The following is an 18,787-nucleotide window of genomic DNA, read 5'->3' as shown; positions in this document are numbered from 1 at the left end:
CCCCAGGCTCCTTCCCCAAATTTCCAGGTAGCGTTGCCAAGTCCAATTCAAGAAATATCTGGGGGCTTTGGGGGTGGAGCCAGGAGCAAGGGTGTGACAAACCTCAAAAATGCATACCTCAAAAAACAGCCCCCACCAGAGCCCCCAAAACCTGCAGATCAATTCCCCATTATTCCCTATGGGAATCGTTCTCCATAGGGAATAATTGCGCAGTTGACATATCCTTCCCCCTCCCCGCTGCTTTCTGATGACCCTAAAGCGGGGGTGGGGAGGGCCTCCAAACCTGGGAATCCCCTGCCTCCCTCCTGGGGGTTGGCAACCCTCTCTCTCACACATGCACACACACACACACACACACACACACACACACACTTAGTTGCTCTGAAAGGAAAAGCAAAACAAACAGAGGGACTGTGTTGCTGACCCTTCCCTTGAAGTACTTCCTGCTCAATTTTAAAGGCACACACACACACATTTTGAAACGGACCTGTTTGCAGGTTTCTAAACCTGCCCAAGATCTACAGCTGCATGGTGGCTGTGGGGGGGCGGGGCTCCCCCCGCCAGGCAACTGGCTGGGGGCGGGGGGAAGCCTGTAAAACCGGAGGATCCCCCGCTGGGACCTGGGCATTGGGAAGCCTATTTGCAGGAGTTCCTGGATCTAGTAAGCCTATCTCTGCACCCCCAAAGTATTTCCTCCCATAGCAGCCAGGAAAAGCTATTGGAATATGGCATTGAATATATATAGAGTATAACTTTCTTGGACACATTATTGTTCTTTCTGACTAAATCAACAATACATTGCCATACTCAAGGTAATGCATGGAGGTGCGTGGGTTGCATATAACAGCATCAAAACAGCACGGCACGCAAGGACTACAGGATTACGTCATTATTATGTCAAATTAAAATTTAATTGATAATTACACTGATTAACGCCCATCATGGCTAAGAATGAGAAATCCAAAGATTGGGGCCTGCAATCTGCTTTCTTGATGAATTCTAAAGCAGCAGTTTCACAAACTGTCATGTTACAAATACGACAACCTGAATGCTCCTTCCCAGGAAACAAAATATTTTGTTCTGCTACTTCAGACCAACACGGCTGCCTATTTGGACCTTCCCAGGAAAGTCTGAGTGGGTTACATGACCAGGATTTTGTAAAACTAAGGAGGAGAACAATGCATATTTCAATGTTTAGCAAAACTGGCAACTGCGTGACAAGACACCACAGCTTTTCAAAACCCCTTTCTAGTAATATACAAATGAGCATCTTCTAAACACTCTCTTTGCCATGAGGAGTAGCAGAAATGAACCAGAAAAAAAATACAAAAGCATGTTCCCAAGATAGGTAGACGGGCCGAATTCAATTATTGGAGGAAAACATTCTAATGCTAAATAGATTAGCATAAAATTCAAAAACACAGCCCTCCCCCCCAGTCCCGGCCCAGCGCGACCCGATCTCACACTGGGAGCTGCCACCACGCTCCCCCCCCTCCCACCGGCATAGCACAGATGCCCTTTTAAGAAAGGAAAGGAAAGGTCCCCTGTGCAAGCAGCAGTCATTTCCGACTCTGGGGTGACGTTGCTTTCACAACATTTTCACGGCAGACTTTTTTACGGGGTGGTTTGCCATTGCCTTCCCCAGTAATCTACACTTTGACAAGCTGGGGACTCCTTTGACCGACCTTGGAAGGATGGAAGGCTGAGTCAACCTGGAGCCGGCTACCTGAACCCAGCTTCTGCGGGGATAGAACTCAGGTTGTGAGCAGAGAGTTCAGACTCTGGAGAGTCCCTTGGACTGCAAGGAGATCCAGTCAGCCAGTCCTAAGGGAAATGAACCCAGACTGTTCCCTGGAAGGTCAGAGGCTGCAGCTCAAATCCTTTGGCCCCCAAATGAGAAGGGAGCACTCCCTGGAGAAGACCCTGATGCTGTGAAAGACAGAAGGCAAAAGAAGAAGGGGACGGCAAAAGATGAGATGGCTGGACAGCGTCACTGATGCAACAAACGGGCATTTGAGCAGACTTTGGAGGATGGTGGAAGACAGGAGGGCCTGGCGTGACTTGGTCCAGGGGGCCGCAAAGAGTCGGACTCGACTGTGCGACTGAACAACAACTTCACTGCTTTTCACCTTCCATCCTGGCAGAGCCATGTCTGCTCACCCCTCCTGGGGTTGGCGAGCCCCGTTGAGTCCCAGGGCGGCAGAGGAGAGGAAGTGGCTGTGGCTGAAGGGGCACAAGAATTTACAGAGACCAAATAGCCCTGGCTTCTCTGGCTCAGGACAACAGCTGCTGCCGCATGTCCCTGCTCTGCCCCCTCTGGCCGGGACTCAGCACTACAAGCAGAAGTCATTTCGTAGAAAAAGAGGTGCCGGAGCTCATTAGCACAACTCGTTTGCATATGCCACACACCCCTGACATCACAGGGGGCTTGAACAGTGGAGCCCAGAAGCAAGTTGGGGGGGGAGTATAAGAAAGAAAGAGCACAATAAAATTTAGAGGTTCCCCAGCTCTGCTCCTGTGAGCTCCTGCCCAAAATGAGGCCTGAATACAATTATCAACCCCAGTCCTCCCCTCTGCCACCTCGTGCCAACCCATGGGGCCACAAAATGGAGTCTGCGCGCTGAAGCAGGCTTGTAGCTGCACTGCATTCAGTAGCCAAGCCAGCCGCCCAGTGGACAGGTTCTCAGCCTAAGAAGCTGCCTATTTCATAGTATCATAGAGTCCGAAGGGACCTCCAGGGTCATCTAGTACTTGGCCTACATCTATGTGCCAGCCCTGGGTTTTGAAGAATGCAACGGTGACTCAAGATCCACAATGAGAATTCAAAAGGTTTCACTTGTGTGTGGATTCTTAAGATACTTTTGTAGACTGGAACTCACATTGAATCTCTTCTATACTCTGTGCAGTCAGAATAGTCCTCCCCTGTGTAGATTCTTTGATGCTGTTGAAGATTCTAACTCTCAATGAATATCTTTCCATGCTATTGAGCATTCAAAAGGTTGTGGAGCCTGGCTTTCAAACTGAATGTCTTCCCATACTCTGAGCATTCAAAATATTTATCCCCTGTATGTGTTCTTAGATGCTGTTAAAGAAGGTCACTACAACTGAATCTCTGAGCATTCAAATGGTTTCTCTCCTGTCTTCATTCTTCAGTGCAGTTGGGCTGGAACTCACACAGAAACTCACACTGAATCTCATTCCACGCTCTGAGCATTCAAAAATCTTCTTCCCTGTGTTGGTTCTTTGGTGCTTCTGTAGAATCGAACTCACACTGAATATCTTTCCACAAGCTGAACATTCAAAAGGTTTCTTCCCTCTGTGGGTTCTTTAATGCTGTTGAAGATTACCACTGTCACTAAATCTCTTTCCACACTCTAAGCATTCAAAAGATATCTCCCCTGTGAGGGTTCTCTGATGTTTTTGGAGACTGGAATTCACACTGAATCTCTTTCCACACTCTAAGCATTCAAAAGGTTTCTCTCCTGTGTGGGTTCTCTGATGTTGCTGAAGATTGCCACACTGACTGAATCTCTTTCCACACTCAGCATTCAAAAGGCTTCTCCCCGATGTGGGTTCTATGATGACACTCAAGTTCACTACGCCGACTGAATCTCTTTCCACACTCTGAGCATTCCAAAGGTTTCTCCCCTGTGTGGGTTCTTAAATGCTTCTGAAGACTGCCACTTTGACTGAATCTCTTTCCACACTCTGAGCATTCAAAAGGTTTCTCCCCTGTGTGGGTTCTCTGATGCTGTTGAAGATTGCCATTTGAACTGAATCTCTTTCCACACTCTGAACATTCAAAAGGTTTCTCCCCTGTGTGGATTCTCTGATGCTTTTGAAGAGTCCCCCCCTCACTAAATCTCTGTCCACACTCTGAGCATTCAAATGGTTTCACCCCTGTGTGAATTCTTTGATGCCATTGAAGACATCCACTGCCACTAAATCTCTTTCCACACTCTGAGCATTCAAAAGGTTTCTCCCCTGTGTGGGTTCTCTGATGATACTGAAGATTGGTATTCTCACTAAATCTCTTCCCACACTCTGAGCATTCAAAAGGTTTCTCCCCTGTGTGGGTTCTTAAATGCTTCTGAAGAGTGCCACTTTGACTGAATCTCTTTCTACACTCCAAGCATTCAAAAGGTTTCTCCCCTGTGTGGGTTCTCTGATGCTGTTGAAGATTGCGATTTGAACGGAATCTCTTTCCACACTCTGAGCATTCAAAAGGTTTCTCCCCTGTGTGGGTTCTAAAATGCTTCTGAAGACTGTCACTCTCACTAAATCTCTGTCCACACTCTGAGCATTCAAATGGTTTCTCCCCTGTGTGAGTTTTTTGATGCCGTTGAAGATGGCTAGCTCGACTGAATCTCTTCCCGCACTCTGAGCATTCAAAAGGTTTCTCCCCTGTGTGGGTTCTCTGATGATACAGAAGACTGGAACTCGCACTAAATCTCTTCCCACACTCTGAGCATTCAAAAGGTTTCTCTCCTGTGTGGGTTTTTAGATGCTTCTGAAGACTGGAACTCGCACTGAATGTCTTTCCACACTCTGAGCATTGAAAAGTCTTCTTCCCTGTGTGGGTTTTTTGTGGTTTTTGTAGACTGGAATTCATACTAAGCTGCTTTCCACACTTTGAGAATTCAACATGCTTCTGTGCTGTGTGTATTCTTTGGTGTACCAAAAGCTGTGTTCTGTATCTGAAGTACTTTCCACAATAATGACATTTACATGTCTTCGTTATACTGTGGTTCAGGAAACATGCATTTCCCTTGTTTCGACCGGAGAATGTCATTCCATTCTTGGAACAGATGAATGGCTTCACTCCCGAAGGAGTCCGTTGGTGACGGCTAGAGACTGGGATTTCATGGAAGCTGCTTCCTTGGCAAGGAATGGTCTTAACTCCCCTTTTCGCTGTACGGTTTCCTTCCTGCCTCTGTGGTTCATCTCTGTTCTCGAAGTTTCCTTCAGCTTGTTCAGTCTTGGCTTTTTCCAGCGGGAACCCATGAAATTTCCCAACTGGCTCTTTAACATCTCCTGCTGGAATAAAGAGGGAAGTCAAATCGCAACTCACACAAGGAGCCAAGGAACCTACCACAAACTCCTAACTCATGACCATGCAATTTTGACTCCTGAACTGCTGGTCACAACCTTTCCCTGCCCACCCCTCCTGTAGAACTTTTCCTACATTCTTACTATCCCTTCCCTCCCCAAAACTCTCTAAATGTACTTGAAGGGAAAAGGTGGCAAAGATATTTTCCTCTGTGCTTCCCATTTGCCTTGCCATGAAGGTCTTTAGACCTGCAGTTTGGTGTAGTGGTTAAGTTTGTGGACTCTTATCTGGTATAACTGGATTTGATTCCCCACTCCTGCACTTGTAGCTGTTGGAATGGCCTTGGGTCAGCTGTAGCTCTTGTAGGAGTTGTCTTTGAGAGGGCAGCTTCTGGGAGAGCTCTCTCAGCCCCACCCACCTCACAGGGTGTCTGTTGTGGTGGGTGAGGGGAGCTAAAGAAGAAGAAGAAGATATTGGATTTATACCCCGCCCTCCACTCCAAAGAGTCTCAGAGCGGCTCACAATCTCCTTTACCTTCCTCCCCCACAACAGACACCCTGTGAGGTGGGTGGGGCTGGAGAGGGCTCTCACAGCAGCTGCCCTTTCAAGGACAACCTCTGCCAGAGCTATGGCTGACCCAAGGCCATCTCAGCAGGTGCAAGTGGAGGAGTGGGGAATCAAACCCGGTTCTCCCAGATAAGAGTCCACACACTTAACCACTACACCAAACCGGAGATTGTGACCACTCTGATTCAAAGCATACGGCAGGATATAAATCCAATATTGTCTTCTTCTTCTTTGATGATTAAATACAAAAGTGATCGTAATGTCTAGTCCCGTGTCAGAGAGTTTCCTTCTTCGTGTGATGAGAGAGAGCAAGAGCTGATCTTTAGACTCCCATGACAGGGGTCTGCTGGCTAGGGGGAGAAGTCAGGATTTCACTGCAGCCTCTTGTACATCCCTGCTTTTTTTGGGACAGAGAGAGAGGAGGAAGAGTGACACGAGGCCTTTGTCTGTCTCCAGCTCAGGTCACTACACCCACCCTGACTCTCCTGCTGGCCACGACATGGACCACAGTGGCCCCTGGACCAGCCCGGTGTGTCGGCTGATCTCAGAGCTCACTCAGCTCCTGGAGTCCTCCAGAGGGGGGGAGTACAGGACCAAGCCTCACAAGGACCTATCGCTTTTTCATATCTTGATTCACACATCATCACAATGGCAGCAATTCACACCTTTGAAAGATCCTTACCCAGAGAGGCCACATTCCCGTAGTTCTCCAGCATGACTTCCCTGTAGAGATCTCTTTGGTCTGGATCCAGCAGGGCCCACTCAGCCTCGGTGAAAAACACAGCTACCTCTTCAAAGGAAAAAGGACCCTGAAAGAAAAAGCAGGTTTCCTCATCAGAGACTGTCCCAGTCAAGACTGTACTCTGGACAGGGGCATTCTGGGGTGGTGCAGGATGGAGAGCTTGCCAGGGGGGTAAATGGAGCGGCCCTCAGAGCCCCTCTCGCTCAGACACATGAGCAGCAACTGCAGGAGCAAAAGCCCCCCTGAGGAAGAGGGGGGAACTCAGGTGGTCCCCTGCTCATCTCCCCTACCTGGACTGCAGGGGCAGCAGCCGTTTCCACTCCTCCACAATGCTGACGGATCAGCACCGTCTCTTCACTGCCTGTGAGGGAGAGAATGTTGGAATAAAGGGTGTTAGCAGAGACTTCATATTTTATTGCTTCTTCGAATCCTGCTTCATGCACCCCTGTGCCCAAGGCTGTGAAATCCTGCACTGGGTATACTTTAAAAAATGTGTAACAGTTTTGAGTAAACTTGAGGGAAAGGTAAGGGGAAGCCTCAGGGAGGGGTTGGTATAATCACTGCCAACACATTTGCAGTGTGTGGTGTAGTGGTTAAGTGTTTGGGAGAACTGGGTTTGATTCCCCGCTCCTCCACTTGCACCTGCTAGTATGGCTGGAAAGGACGGTTGTTCTCTCTGCTGAGGCTGGAAGGGAGGAGGCTGCAGCTGCAGGGAAATCCCTCATCCAGGGAGGAGGAGTGAATTGGATTGACTTAGAGAAGGGGACATGTATCTCGTCTCGCTAGGGCTTTTCTTAGATCCAAGTGGACAGCCGTGTTGGTCTGGAGCAGTTTAACAAAGCAGGGGCTAAAGTGCACCTTTAAGACCAACAAGGTTTTATTCAGAACGTGAGCTTTCGTGTGCTAAAAGCACACTGCTTCAGACGAGGGGATCAGGTCCAGTGGGCTGAAAGACACACAGTTTGTTGACTAAGAGGGCAAACGGATACAGATCTGGGATCACATGGTGGAACAGTGTGACCGTTTAGAAGAACATTTGGCCTGGAGAGCCATAAAAGGTAATAAAAGTTGCTTGCCAATTGGTGTTTCTGCAAGGCTAAGTAAATTACCAAAGGACATGTATGTCCTTGTTGATGTCCACCTGATTTACTACTCAACATCAATCTGTACATTATAAACATCATTCTAGTTTGCCATTTAGAAGAAAAGAATACATAAAATGGAAATGGGTCAAGTATAGGTAATGAGATAAACAGCCAACATCCCTTATTTGAGTATGTCGATATAAAACATTATTCCGATATACCATTATTAAGGAGAAATACATTCCCCCATTCACTGCTGCACTAAAAGTCTTTACTACCCACCAATTGTTTTTCCCCCCCCAGATATTCTTTTATTAATTAAAAAAAAAGAAAAACAATAATATATACCAGCCAAACAGATAATAGTAACAAACAACACAATAAAGTAATCATATAATTGGCCTTTCAATCATCCTTAAGGAGGGTTGTCTGTGGTTTTTATCGTAACCAGAAAATAACAAATATAAGCATTTGAAAAAAAAAGAAAAACACTTGATCATTAGTCTATCATTAATCTAGCTTTTTTTCCCCTCCAATATTTTTATACAAAGTATAAACAGCGTTCAGATTTTCCTTCTTATTATGCAATATTAACGCCTTGCTTTGCTTCGTACCATTTATAAAATTTAACCCATTTTCTACTAGCTTCAGTTTTGGACTCTCCTTTTAACATATTCGAAAGTATATCCATTTCGGCAGCATTAAAATTTTTATCAACCACTTCGTTTAATTCGGGACATATCCTTTGTCGCCAATATTTAGCAAAGACTATCCTTGCCGCCGTAAGAATATATATCGTCATATGTTCATCCTCAGAAGGTACAACTTTCTTAACAAATGACAACAACATCACCTCCGGTTTAAACTGCAGATCTAATTGTAATATTGCCTTTAGTGTATCGTGTACTCTTTTCCAAAATTTTTTAGAAATTTTACAGTTCCACCAAATATGATAAAAGGAACCTATTACTAAACCACATTTCCAACATAAAGGTGAGATAGATTGATTGATTTTAGACAATTGCAGGGGAGTAATATACCATCTGTGATAAAGCTTAAAAAAATTTTCTCTGTAGTTAATCAGTTTAATAATTTTATAATTCACTTTCCAGAAATTGGACCATTGTTCCAAATCGATATTTTTTTGCAGATTTTGGGACCATTTTATCGATGACTCTTTGACCATTTCATCCTCTAATTTAATTTGTAAAATATAATTATATACTTTCTTAATTACCTTATCCTCATCTGTAAGTAAAAGCTTATCAAAATCAAAATTATATTTGGTAAATCCTTTCAACTTATCCATGTTGTATTTGGCTATTATCTGATTCATCGTCCACCAATCAAATTTTATCCCCCTAGATTCAAGATCATCTTTCTTTCTTAAATTGTCCTTCTCATCTAGGAGATCCTGATACCTCGCCGTTCTTGTAGAGTTCCATAACTGTGGCAGGGTTGAGGCTTCTTCCGGAGATAGCCATCTCGGTGTCTTATTATAAATTATTCTTCTGATTTTCAACCAGACCTCATATAAAGTTTTGCGAATTAAATGATTCCTAAAATAATGCTGTCCTTTGTGAATATACCATAGGTTCTCGTGCCAGCCGGCCTGCAAGTCAGAACCTTCCAAAGCTAATAAACGAGTATCCTTCAAAGAGATCCATTCTTTCAACCAAAGTATGACACAAGCAGAGTGATAAGTTTCCCAATCCGGAAGGCCCAGTCCTCCCATATCCTTTTTATCTTTTAAAATTTTCCATTTTACCCTAGGTCTCTTGCCTTGCCAAACGAATACTTTAACTAATTGATCTAATTTAGTAAAAAAAGATTTCTTAGCCACAAAGTTAATCATTTGAAATAAGAACATAACTTTGGGTAGGATAGTCATTTTGATCAATGCTATTCTACCCATAAAAGAGAGTTTCATATTAGCCAATTTTTTTAAAGAAGAATCAATCTCATTTAAAAGAGGGACATAGTTATAGTCGTATAAATTGCTACATTTATTTGACATAGTAATCCCCAAATACTTTACTTTCATTTCATTACTAAACCCTGTTCTTCTTTCAAGCTCTTTAACCTCTTGTAAAGGAATGTTTTTAGTGAGCATTTTGGACTTCTGCTTATTTATTCTTAATCCAGCAACTTGTCCATAATCAGCCCCACCAATTGTTTAAGCACTATAAATAGTTGTTCTTAGATTGCCCGAGTCCTCGTGTCTCCTTGGTCATGGCTAAAAGGTTTGGCTAAAAGGGAAGATTCAGGGGTTGGGGGGTACTCTGGGCCCCCCAGAAAGACCCTGACCAGAGCGGTGGCAGCCTGTAGAAGGCCCTTCCTGGTCCCCTGCTGAGTCACAACCTTCTATCCGACAACTTCACAATGAGCCCAAATCTGGGCACAGGGCACCCTTACCGTGTGAGAGGGCCTCTTGGGCACGCTCCTGGGCCTGCGCCTTCTGCTCTTCCTCCAAAGGAGACCCTTCCTCCTCAGAGAAGTTCGCTTCCATCTTCACAGATGGTCCCCACATCTGGAACAGCAGGAAGAGAGACAGGGAAGAGCAGGAAGGCTAAAGACCAAGGAGATGAATCACCCCCCCATCGATCAACAGAGATGCTTCAACCACAATGGGAAGAATTAGGGTTCTGGTTTTCTATCAACCCTGGTGAAGTGTCTGGAGGGATGCATATAAGGTGGAATATCACAGCTTGAAGGGGCTGCATGAAGCTCCCTCACCTGTCCTGCCTGCCTCTTCTCCTCTGCCTGGCTCAGGAGGAAACCTTCGGCCAGGGCCACCGCCTGGGAACTGGTCTCTGGCCCACATCCTCTGACCCAGCCCTGCATTTCCTGGGGCAGGAGAGTCAGGAACTGCTCCAGGATCACCAGGTCCACGATCTGCTTCTTGGTGTGCCTCTTTGGCTCCAGCCACTGGCTGCAAAGTCTATGGAGCTGGCTGCAAACCTCTCGGGGCCCATCAGACTCATGGTAGCGGAACTGCCGAAAACGCTGGCGATATTCCTCTGAGATCGCCGTGACCTCATAAGAGACTTCCAGCTCAGGGCTGTCCCAGAATCCAACACCACTCCCAGCTAGGGTAGGTTTGGGGCCTTTGCTTTCTCTCTTGCCCGTTCCAGGTCCTTCTGGGTCCTGCTCTTCCATCTCCTTTCCCTTCTCTTGGGTTACTTCCAGCTGTGGAAAAAATGCTTTTATTCACTTGGCTATGAAGAGGGAGAGGGGAATATATCAAAAAGGCAGAAAGGAACCTAAAGAAGAGGGAGCTACATCACCGATCCTGGTCAAGACACACCCAGGACTGCCTTCCTGGATCAGAAGGAAATTCCTTCTCATGGTTTGCAAATCAGGATTCATGTCATTAACTATCGTCGACATCTCCTAGGAAGGCCCAAAGTCTCCGGGTCCTGATGGCAAACACCCAAGAGTTTCTAAAGGACGTGAGATAGTTGATCTACGAAGCTGTGTATGTGACCAATTTTAAAAAGGGACCCAGAGGGGAACAAGGAAATTACAGGCCGGTCATCCAAATTTCTGTCCTGGGCTTATTAGCAGAATCTGTAATCAAAGACAGAATTAATTGTCAGACACATGGAAGGACAAAGCGTGCTCAGGGAAAGTCAGCACGGCTTCTGCGCGGGGAAGTCCTGCCACAACAGAGAGTGGACAAAGAGGAATTTTTCTTCCTCAAGCAAATAGAAATTGAAGGCATCTAATATAGCTGATGGGCAGTAGATTCAGGACACAGAGAGCGATTAAAGTGTGGAATTTGCCACCAGAGGGTGTAGTCATGGCCACCACAGGAATACACAGCTTGATAAATTCATGGAGGGCAAATCTATCAATGGCTGCTAGCTATGGTGACCGAGGGGAAACTTCACATTTCAAAGCCTTTTCCAACGCGGCCCCATGCCTATGGAATCAGCTCCCGGAGGAGGTGCGGGCCCTGCGGAGCCTTGTTCAGTTCCGCAGGGCCTGCAAGACCACTCTCTTCAAGCTGGCATTCACGGACTGCTGATCCATGGTGTTTAATAAAGAAAACCGCCAGTATGGTCCTGTCGAGGGACCCTGTCATTATGTGAACTGAAAGAAATAGCGTCAGAAATACCATGGTACTGTCAGAACAAGTTAAGTGTAATTAAGTATTAACTAGTTTTTAAATAATGTTAATTTAATGTCTTATTATCTATTGTATCGTGTTTTTATAAATGTTGTTAGCCGCCCTGAGCCTGCTTTGGTGGGGGAGGGCGGGATATAAATAAAATTTTTTAAAAATTATTATTATTATAGAGGCAGTCAACTTCTGGATCCCAGAGAAGGAGGCAGCATCAGGGGAAGGCCTCGGCCTCCATGCCCTCTTGCTTGTTGTCTACAGGAGCTGTTTGGCGCCTGTGTAAGACAGGAGGCTGGACTAGATGGACCCTCCCTGGTCTGATCCAGCAGGGCTCTTCTGATGTTCTTCTCAGGGGAAGGCCTCAGCCTCTCTGCCCTGTTGTTGGCCCTCCAGAGGAACTGGCTGGCCCCTGTGGGAGACAGGAGGCTGGACTAGATGGACCCTCACTGGTCTGACCCAGCAGGGCTCTTCTGATGTTCTTCTCAGGGGAAGGCCTCGGCCTCTCTGCCCTGTTGTTGGTCGTCCAGAGGAACTGGTCGACCACTGGGTGAGAGACAGGAGGCTGGACTAGATGGACCCTCACTGGTCTGACCCAGCATTGCTCTCCTGATGTTCTTCTCAGGGTCCCCAGTGCAGCCAAATGGGAGACCTGGCCTTCTGTTTCCCATTGAACTGAAATGATACACTTGGCTTCTGGGTTCCAATGCAGCCGATTGGTAGACCTGGCCTTTTTCCCATTGAACTCAACTGGTCTCTGGGTCCCCAATGCATCCCATTGCTACACCTGCCCTCTCTTTTCCCATTCAACTCAATTGGGAGACCTGGCCTCTGCTTCCTCACCACCGCATTGCTACACCACAACTTTCTTTCCATTCAACGCAAATAAAAATTGCCACAACAGAGTGGACAAAGAGGAATTGTTCTTCCTCCCCCAACTACAAATTGAAGGCATCCTATATAGCTGTTCAAGATACAGAGTGATTAAAATGTGGAATTTGCTGCCAAAAAGACTAGATGAATTCACGCAGGGCAAATCTATCAATGGCTGCTAGCTGTGGTGACATTTAGAGGCAGTCAGCCTCTGGATCCCAGAGCAAGGAGGCAGCATCAGGGGAAGGCCTCAGCCTCTCTGCCCTGTTGTTGGCCCTCCAGAAGAACTGGCTGGCCACTGTGAGACAGGAGGCTGGACTAGATGGACCCTCCCTGGTCTGACCCAGCAGGGTTCTTCTGATGTTCTTCTCAAGGGAAGGCCTCATCCTATCTGTTCTGTTGTTGGCCCTCCAGAGGAACTGGCTGGCCATTGTGTGAGACAGGAGACTGGACTAGATGGACCCTCACTGGTCTGATCCAGCAGGGCTCTCCTGATGTTCTTCTCAGGGGAAGGCCTCAGCCTCTCTGCCCTGTTGTTGGCCCTCCAGAGGAACTGTCTGGCCACTGTGTGAGACAGGAGGCTGGACTAGATGGAGCCTCACCGGTCTGACCCAGCAGGGCTCTTCCGAGGTTCTTCTCAGGGGAAGGCCTTGGCCAGTTTGTGGTTAAGTGGTTAAGTGTGCAGACTCTTATCTGGGAGAATTGGGATTTATTCCCAACTCCTCCACTTACAGCTGCTGGAATAAGAACATAAGAGAAGCCATGTTAGATCAGGCCAATGGCCCATCCAGTCCAACACTCTATGTCACACAGTGGCCAAAAAAATTATATATATATATATATATATATATATATATATATATATATATATATATATATACACACACACACATACACACACACACACACACTGCGGCTAATAGCCACCGATGGACCTCTGCTCCATAATTTTATCTAAACCCCTCTTGAAGGTGGCTATGCTTCTGGCCGCCACTACCTCCTGTGGCAGTGAATTCCACATGTTAATCACCCTTTGGGTGCTTAGCCACTTTTGTGGGAAGGGCAGGATATAAATCATAAATAAATAAATAAAAATAAAATAAAAGTACTTCCTTTTATCCGTTTTAACCTGTCTGCTCAGCAATTTCATCGAATGCCCACGAGTTCTCGTATTGTGAGAAAGCGAGAAAAGTACTTCTTTCTCTACTTTCTCCATCCCATGCATTATCTTGTAAACCTCTATCACGTCACCCCACAGTCAACGTTTCCCCAAGCTAAAGAGTCCCAAGCGTTTCAACCTTTCTTCATAGGGAAAGTGTTCCAGCCCTTTAATCATTCTAGTTGCCCTTTTCTGGACTTTCTCCAATGCTATAATATCCTTTTTGAGGTGCGGCGACCAGAACTGCACACAGTACTCCAAATGAGACCGCACCATCGATTTATACAGGAGCATTATGATACTGGCTGATTTGTTTTCAATTCCCTTCCTAATAACTCCCAGTATGGAGTTGGCCTTTTTTATTGCAAACGCACACTGTCTTGACATTTTCAGTGAGTTATCTACCACGACCCCAAGATCTCTCTCTTGGTCAGTCTCTGCCAGTTCACACCCCATCAACTTGTATTTATAGCTGGGATTCTTGGCCCCAGTGTGCATTACTTTGCACTTGGCCACATTGAACCGCATCTGCCACGTTGACGCCCACTCACCCAGCCTCAACAGATCCCTTTGGAGTTCCTCACAATCCTCTTTGGTTCTCACCACCCTGAACAATTTAGTGTCATCCGCAAACTTGGCCACTTCACTGCGCACTCCCAACTCTAAATCATTTATGAACAAGTTAAAGAGCATGGGACCCAGAACCGAGCCCTGCGGCACCCCACTGCTTACCATCCTCCACTGCGAAGACTGCCCATTTATACTCACTCTCTACTTCCTATTACTCAGCCACTTTTTGATCCACAAGAGGACCTGTCCTTTTACTCCATGACTCTCAAGCTTTCTAAAGAGCCTTTGATGAGGAACTTTATCAAAAGCTTTCTGGAAGTCAAGGTAAACTTGGGTCAGCCATAGCTGATCTTGGGTCAGCCATAGCTCTCTTATCTGGGAGAACCGGGTTGGATTCCCTTGGGTCAGCCATAGCTCTGGCAGAGGTTGTCCTTGAAATGGCAGCTGCTGTGTGCACCCTCTCAGCCCCACCCACCTCACAGGGTGTCTGTTGCGGGGGTAGAAGATATAGGAGATTGTAAGCCGCTCTGGTTCAGAGAGAAGAGCAGGGTATAAATCTGCAGTCGTCTTCTTCTCTCTGCCCTGTTGTTGGCCCTGCAGTGGAACTGGTTGGCCCCTGTGTGAGACAGGAGGCTGGATTAGATGGACCCTCACTGGTCTGATCCAGCAGGACTCTTCTGATATTCTTGTCAGGGGAAGGCCTCGGCCTCTCTGCCCTGTTGTTGGCCCTCTGATACATTTTTGTATATTTGTTTAAACTTGTGGTGTGTTATTTCTGCTGGTGAATCTTAATGCTATATTTATGCAGCTTGTAGAAGCCTTGTGTGAAACAGGGCATCATGTACAACCCTGTTGTGTGTTTGTGCCTGGCTGCAGTTTTTCACTACACCGGCTCCGTTTAAAAGGAGTATTTGGAGTGCTGGACTCTGTGCAAAGCGACTTCATGTCACTTCCTGGACCCACTCTTTCGGAGAAAATGGCATAAATTGCATGTTGAAAGACTTTGGGGTACGGGTGTGGTCAGCATTCTGATAGCAAAAAAAATTTGTACGACGTATAGTAGGCACTCTATAAATTTGTATTAAATTTCTTCTTAGTGTTTTTCTAATCTATAGAGTCTGGTTTTTCACAGATGCCTTTCTGCTGTTTACCTGCTCCATTTTCCGTGTTACTCTTTTTGGTTGCCTTAGCCTCCAGGTGGGGCTGGAGATCTCCCAGGATTATAACTGATCATCATTAGAATTGATTTTGGGCTGTGTCAATAAAAGTATAGTCTCCAGATCACGTGATAAATGTAAAGTTTTGCATTTAGGTAGGAAAAACCAAATGCATCATTATAGGATGGGGGAGACTTGTCTTGGCAGTAGTATGTGTGAAAAGGATCTAGGGGTCTTTGTGGACCATTCACGGAACATGAGTCAGCAGTGTGGTGCAGTAGCTAAAAAGGCAAATGCAATTTTGGGCTATATCCACAGGAGTATAGTGTACACTCAGATCACGTGAAGTGATGGAATCTGGTAAGACCTCACCTGGAGTCTTGTGTTCAGTTTTGGGCACCAGAGTTTAAGAAGGTCGAAGGTGTCAGACGTGTAACTTACTAAAACTGAAATATAGAATAGAGTGCTTGACATGACTAACGCCATGATGTATTTCAGCGTGAACCCTGCTTTACTAACCATGAGAACTGTAGCCAGTGCCTATTTCCCAAAGGATATTGTAACCGCAAGAGTAAAATCTCACTCCCATGTGAGAAACCAGCTGCAGCTTTGAAGTGCACATCCTCAATGACTCTTCCGCTGGGAATGAGATAACACCCTGGGAAAAGCCGGCTGTCTCTGGGGGTGTGAAAAAAGGCTGTATTGTTTCCCGCCTGTAGGAACCTAGAAAAAACTGGCTCCAGCCTTGGGCCAGTATCAAACTCAACCTGCTTCCATACTGTATGTGCGTTCTCAATAAATGGATTAATTGTTTAAACCAACATGGTCCTACTTTGCTTGAAGTTCCACGTCTTGACATTTTGAGTTCGATCCTCCTGGAGCTTATCCGAACTGGAAACTTTGGCTGGATGGCCGCCAAGACGCCAGATAACAGAGAGCCCATTGAACCGATTGAAGAACCGACCATCCCGAAGGGAGTGACGGTGGTTTGGAGGAAGGTGAAGTCCCCAACCCACTTTTTGACCCTGCTATACACCCCGAAGCAGTGGAAACCGCGAACCTCAACGGCGTTGATGGACAAGGCAGCAGGGCATTATATGGTGCTAATTACTGGGGCAGAAGGAGGGGATGCCATCCCAGGAAGAAGCGGGGACGAGGAGGAGGGAGAAAGGCCACGCCGGGGCGAGGACACGCAGCTACTGCGCAGCGAGATGCTGCTCTGGGCCAGAGAGATCCAAAACGAGGTCCAAGCCAGTCACCTCCAGATCACCCGAGAGATCCAGGAGCAGCTGGACGCGATCCGGAGGCAGATCGGGGCCATTCGCAGAGAGGAGCCAAGAGGTCCGCCTGGGGGAGCGCCGAGTGAGGGGTCTAGGGACGAACCAGACACCCCGCCAGGGGGGGAGGAAACAGCGGAGCCGCCGCCGGAGACGCCCGCACAACCAGCACCACAGGTGCCCGCCCTACCACCAGTACCCGCTCCACCGCAGGTGCCCGCCCCACCCGGGGGACCTGCGCCACCACCTGCGCCAGCTCCGTGGGACGGCGCGAGGGGAAGGGAGCTCCAGATCACCTTCGACGGGGACCCGGTGGAGTATTTCATGATCCAGTGCAACAGCTTTATGACCCATTGGGGGGTGACCTTCCCTACCAAAGCTAGCCGAGTAGACTACCTAGCTTCCAAGCTGAAGGGGGCGGCTAGAAAATGGTTCGTTAGCCTCTACGCGGCAAGAGGCTCGACGTTGGGCTCGGTGTATGAGTTCCTACAAGCGATGCTCCGCCAATTTGGGGACCTGCTACAGGAGACGAAAGCCCTAGCCCAGCTACGAAAGATCGAGCAAGGGCCGAGATCGATCCGGGAATACGCGGTGGAGTTTCAATCTCTCTGTTCTAAGGTGAGAGGTTGGAGCGAACGCATGAAGTACGAGGCATTTATGAACGGCCTCAACGCGAGCGTTCTCGATCGTTGCTATACACAGGGCCGGCCCGAGACACTCATAGGATGGATCCAGTTGGCGGGCGAGGTCGAGACGAACCTGCAGCATGTGATAATGCGCCGCCAGCAACAAACCAGCGGGAAGGGGGTCCGCGCCCTTGAGACCCCCCCGGCCTGAGACGAAGAAGGCCCCGATCCCGATGGCGAGTTCCACCCCGAGTGCGGGAAGAAGGTGCTTTCGATGTGGAGACCCCGGGCACTTAGCCGCCAGCTGTCCGGAAAAGCTACAGGCCGCCCCACCAATAACAAAGACATCGGCAAACACCCCGAAGAAGGGAGGAGGGAGGCTGAAGGAGCCCAATCGGGGCAACGTCGCCACGTCGGTGGCGATTGACGAGGATATTATGACCATAGAGGATTCCAGCGAAGAATCGTGGGACGTCGAGCCGGCGGGAAATGACAGCGACCTGCACTGATGGGTGCCAAGACGCAGGTCGTGAAACCACCGGCACCAATCACGGTGAGCATAACGGGGGAGCTGATGTTTATACCGGCAACCCTTCTGAACCCCAACTTGAAGAGATTCATGCACACCCGGGCCCTAATTGACTCAGGGTGTACTAGGGAGATTATTACCCCCCGCCTGGTAGAAGCCCTGGGGCTGGCTAAGACACCCCCTTCCCCAACCCATCCAGTTTGAACAAATGGATGGGACGACAATGAAGGGAGAGCCGTGCACGGAAGAGACCCAGGCGGTGCCGGTTGGGACAATGGAGCATTGGGGAATCGAGATTTTTGTGATAGCCCCCTCCTCCGCTTTTGACGTGGTAGTAGGAGTGGGATGGCTAGCCAGGCACCAGCCCGATATCCAATGGGGCCCCCACACCATAGACTTTACGGACTGGAGGTGCACCCATCACCTTTGGAGGGAGGAATGGGGCCCCAACCCACCACCACGGAACGAGAAAGTCTGTGTCATGGTAGAAGAAGTAAGATCGATCCCCAGGGACTACCGGGATCTGAAGCAGGCATTCAGTGAGGAAGAAGCCAACTAATTGCCTCCCCACAGACCCACCGACTGTACAATCGAGCTGATTCCGGGGCAGGAATTGCCTCGAGCAAAACTGTACTCCATGCGGTGGGCGGAGAAGGAGGAACTTAGAAAGTTCATTGACAAAAATCTAAAACGGGGATTCATCAGACCCGCCACGGCACCCCACGCCGCCCCCGTCCTATTTAGAAAGAAGAAGGACGGGAGCCTTAGACTTTGCACTGATTTTAGGGGGATCAATGGGATTTCCATGTCCAACGCATACCCCATCCCCCTTATAAAAGACCTCCTTAGCACAGTGTCAGAGGGGAGGATTTTCACCAAACTCGACCTCCGGGACACTTATTTCCGCGTCAGGATCAAGGAGGGGGACGAGTGGAACACAGCATTCAACAATTTGATGGGACAATTTGAGTACTTAGTAATGCCATTTGGCTTACAGGGGGCACCGGGGGTCTTCATGAATTTCATAAA

General features: G+C 47.7%; 1 pseudogene; it reads right to left on the bottom strand.

Annotated features, from left to right (window-relative positions):
- Window positions 1–3,327: 3,327 nt before the first annotated feature.
- On the bottom strand, window positions 3,328–15,812 carry LOC132571370 (oocyte zinc finger protein XlCOF6-like; annotated as a pseudogene).
- Between the last annotated feature and the right edge of the window lie 2,975 nt (window positions 15,813–18,787).

The sequence above is a fragment of the Heteronotia binoei genome, chromosome 5 (genome assembly GCF_032191835.1).
Source record: "Heteronotia binoei isolate CCM8104 ecotype False Entrance Well chromosome 5, APGP_CSIRO_Hbin_v1, whole genome shotgun sequence".
In the NCBI taxonomy this organism is placed as follows: domain Eukaryota; kingdom Metazoa; phylum Chordata; class Lepidosauria; order Squamata; family Gekkonidae; genus Heteronotia; species Heteronotia binoei.
This window is presented reverse-complemented; position numbering and strand designations above follow the sequence as displayed.